The sequence below is a fragment of the Typopeltis vanoorti genome, chromosome 12 (genome assembly GCF_054136105.1).
Source record: "Typopeltis vanoorti isolate ZY-2024b chromosome 12, IOZ_Tvanoo_1.0, whole genome shotgun sequence".
Lineage (NCBI taxonomy): Eukaryota > Metazoa > Arthropoda > Arachnida > Uropygi > Thelyphonidae > Typopeltis > Typopeltis vanoorti.
In genome coordinates this window covers 88,385,104-88,397,292 of record NC_143560.1, presented here as the reverse complement: position 1 = coordinate 88,397,292, position 12,189 = coordinate 88,385,104, and the positions used below count along the sequence as shown (strand labels likewise).

General features: G+C 35.4%; 1 protein-coding gene across 1 annotated transcript in view; it reads right to left on the bottom strand.

The window, feature by feature from the left end:
* The window catches only part of Dlic (dynein light intermediate chain), a 225,422-nt gene that overhangs the window by 39,014 nt on the left and 174,219 nt on the right, over positions 1–12,189 (bottom strand). The gene's annotated exons all lie outside the window — the stretch shown is intronic.

Here is a 12,189-nt window from a genome sequence, read left to right as displayed (position 1 = left end):
CAAAAACTTTCCTTGAAGAGTCATTCTAAGTGAAGCAGCTTCCGTGAAGGATAATTTTTTTGTGCCAATTGGGCCCTATGGCTAGTGAAGAATAATGCCTGCCAAACACAATTTTTCAAACTGGATCTTGCAAAGATACATTTAATTTCTATCCACCCCAAATGGACTTGAAGGGAAGGTACAAATTAAAATTTTTGAGAACCCATTCTTCAATATATTCAATACTGGAGATAGCTAAGCTTTAGAGCTGTAAAGTTGTATTAGAATGAATGGCTGTTGATATATGTAAATTTAAAGGATTATATCCAATAAAAACTTATTAGATAAAACTGAATTCCTTCTGAAGTAATTCCAAAGTGGAATAGATAGGATGCACTTTATACAGCAGACTTTTCTGATCCCATATTTTTGAGCAGTTTGTAAGGAATGAAGTGAGATAAATGCGAGGTGAACTCTAGATAGCCTTTAAAAACTGCAGAGAAGAGATTGGGCTTTGACCCAACTTCAGATTCCCATGGTGCATCCCTTTACTAAGTATCCACTTGGTTGATAACAAATAAGATTGGACTGGCAATTTGAGAATTAGCAAACCAAACTGTATGGATGATCTGAAACTATAAGCACATTATGATGTGCTTATAGTTTCATAAATTATGATATATAGTTTTAAATATAGTCATAAATTGTAGTTTTAGAAATTATGATAACATAATTTATCATACAGTCTAAGAACTGCTGAGGTATGCAAGACTCCAGCTGGTAGGGAGGTAACTGAATCAGTTGAGATAGTTGAGTTACTGAGTGAGCACTTTGCAAAAGTATATCATCAAGGTGGTGACATTGCAGAAACGAATAAACCAGTAGATTATACGGGAATTGTGGTTAATGAAGTGGAGGTGAGTAGTCTATTGCATAACCTCAATGTCAATACATCTGTGGGATTGGATGGTATACCAGCTCGTGTTGTACGAGAAGCAGCTAAAGAATTGTCAGTACCCTTGACCATTTTGTTTAATTTGAGTCTCGGGTCTGGGTTAGTCCCGAGCGGGTGGAAAGAGGGGAAAATAGTTCCACTGCATAAAGGTGGTTCCAAGACTGCTGTTATAAATTACCGACCGATTAGCATATCAGGAATCATTGTAAAGGTCTTAGAGAAAATAGTCAAAAGGAAAATACAAGATTGGATTGAAGAAAATGGGATACTGTATCGGGGATAGCATGGTTTTGTGAAGGGTAGGTCATGCCTCAGTAACTTGCTCACGTATTATAATACAGTGACGGCTGAACTGGATAAGGGAAATGGGTTTACGGTGATTCTACTGGACCTTGCCAAGGCCTTTGACAGGATTCCACATGGAATTCTAATCAGTAAATTGCAGCATATGGGAATGGACATAGGGTTGGTGAGATGGATAGGAGGGTGGTTGACGGAGAGATATCAGAGAGTGGTTTACTCGGGAGTAGAGTCCACAAGACGGCCTGTGACTAGTGGTGTGCCACAAGGATCTGTTCTTGGACCAATGCTGTTTAATTTGTTCATAAATGATATAGGAAATGATCTGAGAGGAACAGTTCATTTGTTTGCAGATGATGCAAAGTTGGGTAGGGCAATAGTGAATGCAGATGACGTCAAAATTTTGCAGGATGATTTGGATAGATTGGAGGTCTGGGCTAAGGAGAATGGATGTCAGTTTAATGTGGCAAAATGTAAGGTTATGCATTTTGGGGTGAAAAGATTGGAGGCAGTTTACTGCATTGGTGGAACCCTGCTCCAGGAAATTGATGAGGCACGAGATTTAGGAGTGTTGGTGGATAGGGAATTGAAATTTAGGGGACACATTGCAAAAGTGACCAAAACAGCTCATCAAATCACTTGGTTGCTGAAGAATACGTTGACAAGCAGAGACAAGCAGGTTATTGTTCCTCTCTATCGAGCCTTGATAAGACCCCATCTAGACTACTGTGCTCAGATTTGGTCACCTAGGTTTCTTCTTGATGGGGAGGATGTGGAGAGGATCCAGAGGCGAGTGACCAAGATGATAGCAGGTCTGTGGAATGAACCGTATGAGAACAGATTGAGGATTTGTGGGTTGCAAAAATTGGTTGATAGGCGGAGGAGGGGAGATATGATTGAGACATTCAAATTACTGAAGGGTTTCTATAAAATTAATTCAGAAGATATTTTTGAGAACAGGGCTGGTTGTGGGAGGACTAGGGGACATCCATGGAAACTGGGCAAAAGTGTGGTTAGTAAAGGTGTTAGAGCTGGGTTCTTTACTTTTAGAGTAGTGAATGAGTGGAATGCGCTCCCTGAGTCTGTAGTGGATGCTGTGACAGTGAATGAGTTTAAGGCGAGGTATGATAGATACTGTATGAATGTCAGATAGTTGTGATGAATATGATTTGGGGCCTCCCTCGATGAGTCTAATGACTCCCTGGAGTTGCCCGTAATAATAGTAATAGTAATAGCTATTTATCATGAAAAATAGGAAAAAAATCAGCTACTGAGACCTCAAGAGAATTGAAGATTAGCATGGCAGCATCAATGTAAAAGAGGTGGAACCAGGAGAAGTATTACAGAAATATCATATCAACATAAATGGTATTACTAAGAATGTGAAAACAAAAACAGCTGAGATTTACTACAAATAAAAGTGAGACAATTTATTCAGGTACCCGTAATTATAAAAAGAAGGACAGTGTTGCAGTATTCAATACCAAACATAACGATACATTTTTTAAATAGGAATCAATTTCAAGTAGGATGACATGGGTAAATTTCAAAATGGGAAATTGGATAATTTGACTTATTTGTGCCTATGGTCCCATTAGAAAATTCTAGTAGAAAAGAAGTAGAAGAATTTTTCAAATCATTAGAGAAAGCATCCAACATAAAGAAAAATAAAAATCTGTTTGCTGGACACAAACAGTAGAATAGAAAATAAATCATCCCAAACATACAGAAATGTTTGGGGAAATGGAAGTAAAAGGCATGGCTAATGATAATGCTAAGTACTTGCTGGATTTATGCTCGGGACAAACCAGTTATTGCCTTCCAATAACTAGTTTGTCCCGAGAAATGTCAGAGAAATGTATTTTTCTTAAGCGAACTCTTGGTGCATAAAAGTAATTACTAAAATAAAGAGCCAAAAGGCTTCAGTTTGGTGATGCAAAATTATATAAGCAAAGTGGGTATTAGATCTAGCAACTTACTTTACAAAACTTTCACAATTTCTACATTCGCCATTTGAAACAATGCTGGATCTAATATCCACTTTGCTTATATAATTTTGCATCACCAAACTGAAGTATTTTGGCTCTTTATTTTAGTAATTACTTTTATGCACTGACTGAGAGTTTACGAAAAATATATTAGTTACAAAATAAACATTTCTGTGGCATTTCAAGTTCCTTAGTACTGAAAGAAAGTTTTGCTCTCTTAAGGTTTCTGCCTGGTCTCTGAAGAAAACCAACTAGTTCAAAACAGTTGTCAGGCCAGTGAAACCTTATCAAAATGGACTAATAAAAGGTGAATATATAGATGCTTGGGAGGTGCCTATGTCTTCTAAGTAGTCTGCACTAAGGCAACTCTTGAATGCCATGGAGTGTATTCCTGTAAGCTCTCTGGTCAACTTACCTTACAAAACTTTCAGTTTCTACATTCAGTTTTAAAATAATGCTGGATCTAATATCCACTAAGGCTTTTGGTTCTTTATGTTAGTAATGATAGAATTCTTTAACTTGCAGAACCAGTTTCTTTTTATACTCAGAATTAGCTTTCTATACAACAGTTGTAACTCTTCTGGCCTGCTGCTTATAATTTTCATAACAGACATTATCCTTATGCACAGGGTATTCCTTCCACATCATCCTTTTCTTACAATCACTTGCTTGATAAGATTAAACATCCATTTGACTCCTACCCTATTCATTCTTTGAACTCTCAGGACACATTCTGATATTGCATCATTTAAGTATTTTTTAAATGCTTCCATTGCGCTGCGATATTCTTTCGCACCAAACCCAGTATATTCCTCAGTTGGTCATAATTTCCAGATTTGTAGTTCAGCATGTAACTTTTCTGAATAGAACATTCATAAACTTAGCCACTTGCCAAGTGAGTACTGCATGATCACTGTTATCAACTGGAGGCAGAATAGTTACGTCTTTAACCGAAACATCTTGTGACACTATAATCAAATCTAACACTGTTTGATCTAGAGTTCCTTCTGTCACATGCTGCTTGAGGAAGCTGTCTCACAACAGCTCAATAAATTCAGTTTCATTCTTCTCATGAAATTTTACTGCTACCCAATCAATGTTTGGATAATTAAAGTCCCCTGTTGTGATTACTCTTTTTGTACCTACTGTCTTTATTTGGTGATGCATTTCTTCCTCACTAGCAACCAATCAACCAAGTGTAACAACACCCCACTATTTATTTGATCTTTTTAGATTCTGTCTCACATCAGATTGCTTCAAACTCACTGCCACATGAATAACTGTTACTAATATTACAATCATAGGTCTCAACACTAACTGGATTCAATCATCCAATATCACTAGCAGCACCCCCCCCTCCTCTCCTATCCTGTCTATCCTTTCTAAAAATACTGTACTCTTTATACTCAATACCAGTTAGTATGTCTGATTCTGATAGCCAGCTCTCACAAATGCCTACAATCTGAGGTCCCAACATATTGGCCAAGGCACAAACTCTACCCCCTTTGTTTCTGATACTCCTAGTATCAGAAACAAATGTATAGACATAATATAATAACCTACCTATAGGTTTTTTTGTTTACTCTTGTCTATAGTCTGCATGACACAGTTAACTTGCAGATCACTGTTCTTCTCTAGTGTCTTACATATGCAGACATCTTTGTACATAATTGAAGGGTCCGATCTGGACAAACACAAAATAGAAATTGTTCTCTTCTTGTAAACATGTCCAGGATAATGTCCATCCCAGTCATTAATACAGTTACATAACACTGTTGCTCTACACAAAGATTCTCGCCACTTCCCCCATTATAATTTAGTTTCCCTTACACTCTATGTTAGGTCTCTTACCAGTTATTAGTCTTTCAAGACTCCTGATACCAAACGCATTCAAGTGTAGACCGTCCTTCTTATACAAATTCAATCTTCCCTCAAACTAATTCCACACATCCAAAATGCATTCCTTCTACATATGCATCGAATCGTTTGCCATCATAGCCTTTCTTCTTAATTCATTTTTATCATATTGATGTAATATACTTATGATTTTCACTTTCTCATTCTTCACACTCACTTCTTCCAACAACCTTTTCATATCCTCTCTCATACTGAACTTATCGCTAGTTAAGTTGTTAGTACCTACTACAATTACAATCTAATTAATTTTTCTTTTCTATTTTTGAATTGATTTTTCTATATTTTTAAATTTTGTACCAGGAAAACTTGAAATTATAAACCCACCCATCAACAGCATGTTTTGTGATAGTCACCATATCAAGAAATATATATATTTTTTTTACAATGTTACTTACTTTGCTGCTTAATTTTCATATCCTCCCTATGTTCATTCAAATACCACTTGACTTTCTGTAATTTCGGTGTTGTCTCTCTAATAATCTGCTTTAACTTCACTATTTTGGAGGCTAATATGAATTTCTTGCCTAACATGAAACCACCACAATGCTTACTAGAGATCTGAGGTGTTTTGGGGAAGGAAAAAAAAAAAAAAAAAAGGTCTCCATTAGCAGAGTTTTAATGAGTATAGCTTAACCTTTCATGGGTGGCATGCACATTTAAAAAAAATGTACAGTAGGTTATATGTACATTTATTTTGATAGCTGAGAAAGTGGGGGATGAGGAGATCCTCTGAGTTATTGTTATTTAAAATTACAGCTGAAAGCAATCAATTAAAGTTATAAGACCAGTGCATTATGTTTGTTAATTGCATGTGTTCTTCTGACCAACTTGCCTATTCTGAGGAATGAAATGTCCCTGCTATTTCCATGTGAAATGAGCTAACTCACCTTATTGAAAGTTTGTATGGTATGTATTTCACATGGAGACTGTTGAACAATTTAAGTTTTAATCTCTACTAGTTTCATGAATTACAGTACTCTTCAGGAGGGAGATATAATAAACTAAACTGATATCATATTGACTGGTTTTTTTTTTTTTTTTTTTTTTTTTTTTTTTTTTTTTTTTTTTACAACAAGCAAACTAAGTGTATCAGTAATACAGAATATTTGAAATAGACTTATAGTGTTGTGTGCATGCAACTCTTGATATTATGATGACCAGCAATCATAGAATGCTGATACATAGAATGTTCAAGATTTGCACTAGGTTTTTGATGAAAAACAACCAAACCTGATGTAGGATTGTAGCAAGTTATGCTGATTAGGGTTTTTTAATATTTACAATTATTCCAATTATTCTTTGAATGATCTGACAAAGAAAGTGCAATCAATGTTATCACTTCTGTATGCTGCAGTACTAGCATTTATTTATTTTTTTTTTGAGATTCCAATCAATGAAAGATTGTAAACCTACAGTACATTAGTACTACAGGTGTGCTTATTATGCCTTCTCACCTCCATTTCCTTAATGTGTTCTGACATGTACATCTCTCTCTCTCTCTCTCCAGACCAGTCTTTTGTCTCACATAGCCTTCATATATGAACAACTGATCTTGTATACTCCCAGGATTTTAAGTTGTGAATGGGGGGAGGAGAAAAAAAAAAGAGACTCGAGCTATTATTTACCAGGGAGAAAGCCACCATGCCTTGCTAATGCGATACCTTCAAGATCTTTTCTATGATTGATGGTATCTAAGGGAGTGGCATTGCCCCTCTATACTCCTGATTTTTCTGTCCATTTCTTTATCTAGTGGGCTCTTTTAGGATGTTCTTTACCATTTTTTTTATTACAATCATTTTTTTGGAAGAGCATGATTGAGGTTTGAATCCTTGGCTTCTTTTCCTCTGTACTGCTGAAAATGTTATATACCCTATCTCAGTGGGTTTTATAAATACACAAATTTTTTCTGAGGGATAGTGGTGGGAAGTTACACAGTATTTTCCTCCCCCCCTCTCTCTCTCTCTGTGTGCGTGCATTGGATTTCCATAGACTGAAGAGATAAATTTATTCTGTTTGAAGACCTCCAGGAAGGTGTAAAAATGGAGGGATCTCTTGTTTTCTAAACTGATGAACTTTATAGAGGGATGAATGTTGTTAAGATGATTGGAAAAGTCCTGTAGTTGTTTTGCCAAACTAGGCCATATGATGAATATTGCATTGACATAGCATAGCCAAAATTTAGGTCATAATTTGTAGTCCCCAGGTTATGTTTTTCCAGCCATTCCATTAACAGGTTGGCTAAAAGAGGAGATAGTAATGTTATCATTAGGTCCTTTTTTTGTTCATAGAATTTGTCTTGAAATTAGAAGAATGTGTTGTTGATGCAGTGCTCAAATAACATTGCAGCGGCAAGTGAAAATTCTTTTCACAGTCCAATGGTTTATGTTGAAAGTACACTGGTGAACAGACTGATGTACAGATTTGCTTGTAGGTCAGAGGACATCTAAGACACATTGCAATTATAAAACATTTACAAACCTTCATCATCCACTCCCTGATGATACTTACAATTACTATTTCTTCACTTTTCTCAAATCTCTTAGCTGGAATTTGAGGGCAATCAATCAACATCAAGATACAGTCCAACTTCTCACTGACTACCTGATCCTTTGATTTATTCCTGCTGCTTCTTGCTACAGAACAAGCTACATTCAACAATATTTCAAAAAGCTACAACTTGCAAGCATTCAAATGTTAATAATCTTCCCCTACCTGACTTTTGCATCTACAACACTATTATATTTGCATCATTATCCAGAAATTTCCATGGAGTTTACTTATTGCAGGAGGTTCACACTAACTATTATTCATACAATTCCTATCATAAACATCTTTGATCTCCATCAGTAAGAAAGCAAGCACTCTGGTAACCCATCTCACTCATTTACCACTTCCTAAGCAAATAATCTAGTCCTCACGCCATTGCTAACTATTACACAAGTTCCAGGCCGACCCAGGAATTTCATGTATTGAAAATTTCTTCTACCCTATAAAACTCCCTTTAGTAATTTATATGTTTCTATCATATCCCTCTTTTCCACCTAACAAACAAATTTTTAATCTACTCTTATAGAGAGCACAGATCTGGAGCCACCCCACTTACTTGCCTCAGGGTCCTCTCTATCACTTCCTCATTTCCAAGAAATCAAAGTAACAAAATCTGCATATATAGAACAGTCATGGTCATAGCATTATAATGAAAGATAACCTCCTTGTCAGTGCATGTTCTTCAACATCCAAGTGATCCTTTGTGCTATTTCACCCATCTAAAATCTGATATGTATCCTCAAACGATGTACCAAATATTATGATAGTACTACATGAAGAGTTTACATCATTACTATACTTGCAATCAACAAATTTCTTCAAATTATCCTGTCAACTGTCAGAACTCCAATACTGTCACATCTTATATTTCAGTCTTCTAAAACACCTCCAACTGCATCAATCCACCTACATTCACACATTCTATTTACGTGACTATACTACATGAAGTTTCACACATTACTGAATGCTAACATCGAGTTCCATTCTTCCTGATATCTTTATTTTTAATATGGCTCCACCGCTGTCATCTGTTTCACTCTCCTGATTTTTCTCAGAATCTCATACCCGTGGTCTTCGGTGTTTGATCAAGTTTCAACACTGTTTTATGTATATCATATACCACACAATTTATTTAGTTGATGCTTCACAATATCAGCTTTGCTTATTCTGTTGTCTATTTCTATATTTAATTGGCCATCTTCACTGAAAATTGTGCTTAAATGTTTTACATGTTCTGTAGGTTTCCCATAAAGGATACAGATGATGTTTTCAATTCAGTTCCTACCTGTTTTCACAGTCTGTCATTTTATTGCAGATTTTCATATCAAATATACATAGAAGTTTTTCAATTTAGTTAAGGAATCCTGCAAACTTTACTGGATTCATTTAAGAGAACATTATCTGCATAAAGCAAAGAACTGAGCTGAATATTTTCAATTTTGGTATCAATGCTGTTCCTTCATACAGATGATGAATAAGAATGAAGAGAGTGACCACACACCCATCCTCTCACAGCTGATTTTACAAACTTTCTTCCTGTATTTCCTTTAATTATAACTGTAGACTTACATCTCAAATATACTATGCATTGCTCAACATAATGTCCCGCTTATACCACTTTGTCATATGTCTTTTCTAGGTCTACAAAAACTTAAATACAGATCCTTGTTATGTTCTAATTTCTCAACAAGTGAAAATTAATCCTGATAAATTCTATTTGGCCACAACTCAGCTTATTGTTCTCTGCTTATTTCCCCTTTTACAGATTAATAATCTGTACTATATGTACTATAAAAGAGAGAGAGAGAGCTTTACTCCACTCATCCAGAATTCGACCTTCTGATCAGATCTTCTGAATTATACAGAGCAGCTATTGTAAAACCTTTATACCTCCATGTACAAGGGGAATGGATACACCATGATACTTTTGGATTTTGCTAAGGCTTTTGACAGAATACAGCATAGAAGACTGTTGCATAAATTGGAGAATATGAGTTTGGATTATAAAATATTAGTTTGGATAAAGAGTATGGCTGACTGAGAGATATCAAAAAGTGGTATATGTGGAATGCAAGTCTGCAAGATTTAAGGTAACCAGTGGTATACTATCACTAGGATCAATCCTTGGTCCACTGTTATTCAATCTGTACATTAATGATATTGGGAAGGATTTGACAGGTGACATACGGTAATTTGCTGATGATGCAAAGATAGGCATGGTAATCAGGAATGCTGCTTATATGCAGTACTTACAGAATTATTGGCTGGAATTGACGGCATGTAAAAATGGCTATCAGTTCAGTGTTAATAAATATGAGGTCATGCACTTGGGTGTAATTAGACATCCAATGTTATATTATATCATGGGATTATGCAAGAAGAAACTGATCGGGCTAGGGATCTTGGAGTATTAATAGATAGGGAGTTGAAGTTCGAGGCTATGTAGAGCAAAGATTGCAAATACAACTCAAAAGATAAATTGCAATGTTGAAACAAACATTCACATATAAAGATAAGGATGCCATTTTGCATCTTTACAAGATCTTGATAAAACCCCACTTGGACTATTGTGTGTAGGTCTGATCTCCTGGTTTCCGTTGTGATTCTGATACAGTGGGGAGAGTATTAAAAATGATATCAGGATTGTGGAAAATTAATTATGAAGACAGATTGAGACTTTATAGATTGCAGACGGGTGATATGATTTAGACTTACAAACTTCTGAAACATGATTTCAATTGATGGAATTTTTCATTTTATGGAGGGAAGAGAAAGGGCAAGAGGGCATCCTTGGAAGCTAAGAACGAATGCTGCTAAGAAAGCGATGAGGGCTAGATTACTCTCTCATAGGGTAGTGCATGATTAAAATGGATTGCCATTGGATGTTGAGTGTCAAGCAGCATGAATGAATTCAAGAATAAGTATGATAGCTGGTGCATGTAGTATGTGGCCTCCCTCGATGAGTCCCTGATGCCCTGGAGTGTAGCAAAGAAGAGAAAGAGGGGTGATATGATTTAAACTTACAAACTCTTAATAACAATATTTGAGAATTTCTAGTCAAAATATCATCGGCTTCAGTTATCTTTCCACATTTCAGGTTTTCGATGTTTTTTCTTCTTCAAATACTGATATATATACAGTGGAACCTCGGTTGTCGAAAATAATTCATTCCTAAAGGCTGTTCGGAAACCGATTTGTTTGAAAACTGAAACCATTTTCACATAAGAATTAATGTAAAATGGATTAATCTGTTCCCCAACCCCAGATGATTGCTTATTTAAACTGTATAACAGTACTTCATGCATAAAATCATATATAAAAACAATGAAAATGCATGGAATCTTACACAAAAAGAATAAACACAATAAATAGATGAAATATAGACGAAAATTGATCACCTCTTTATTTTTGAGTATTGTGCAGATCGTTTTCAGATCATTTCGCTATACCATACTGAACTGCATATAGCAAGATCAGAGACACGAAAGCCATTTCATGTTTGGATATGATTTCTTTTTTTCACCTCTATCTTGGTTCTAACAACTTTTCTTTTCGCTTTGCTGCTATCACTATCCTCCTTCGGCCCAATGGCAGCTTATTTAATAATAATTTATAAAAATAAAAAAAACCATAAACACAAAAAAACTCAAGAAAAGGCACCAAATTCAAGAATGCGAAGTGTTTAAGGGGAAGTATGAAGTATTTGTGAATAATGGTTAGTATGCAATGTTGGGTCTCTCGCGATGAGTCTTTTGACTCCATGGAGGCAACTTATAATAATAATTATAATAATAATAATAATATACAATAGGTGTCTTAAATTAATTAATTCTCCAGAAATTCCAGCAGGTGTCTGCACTGAGCGTAGGCTACGGCATAACTGATGCTCTCCTATGGAGAGCATCAGTTACGTAATCTCAGCCCATGGAGCACGTGGTTGCCAGTTTGCCTGTTCGGGAACTGAATTGTTTAAGAAAAGAGGCGTTCAACAACCGAGGTTCCACTGTATACATATTCTTGACTGCATTCTTCTGAAATATTTTCTACCACTGTAGAAAACAGTCACTTTTTTGGTTCATTTAGCAATATTTCAAAGTAATTGCACTCCAGACATCAAGGATACCTTCATCTTGAGTTTATGTCATCTTTATTATCTCTGATTGGTTTTATAATACTATATTCTCCATTTCTAAGCTTTTTTCAGGCTTCTGAACATTTTGCATCTTTCTGATATTTACATTCTATACTCTTACCTAAAAGTAAGAGTATAGAATTCTGGCTGTCTTTTACATATTATATTTGAATATAATGCATGACAATTCAACTATTCTCTTCAGAGTTAAATAGAGATTACCATTAATATTAACATTTCAAGCAACAGAACATTACAAAATATACTATGTTTTTCTACTGCTAAATTAAAATTTAGTGATAAAGATATTTCTTCAGTATTTCTATAAAGGGAAAGGTAAGTTTCAAATACAGCACACATATTCTTTTCAG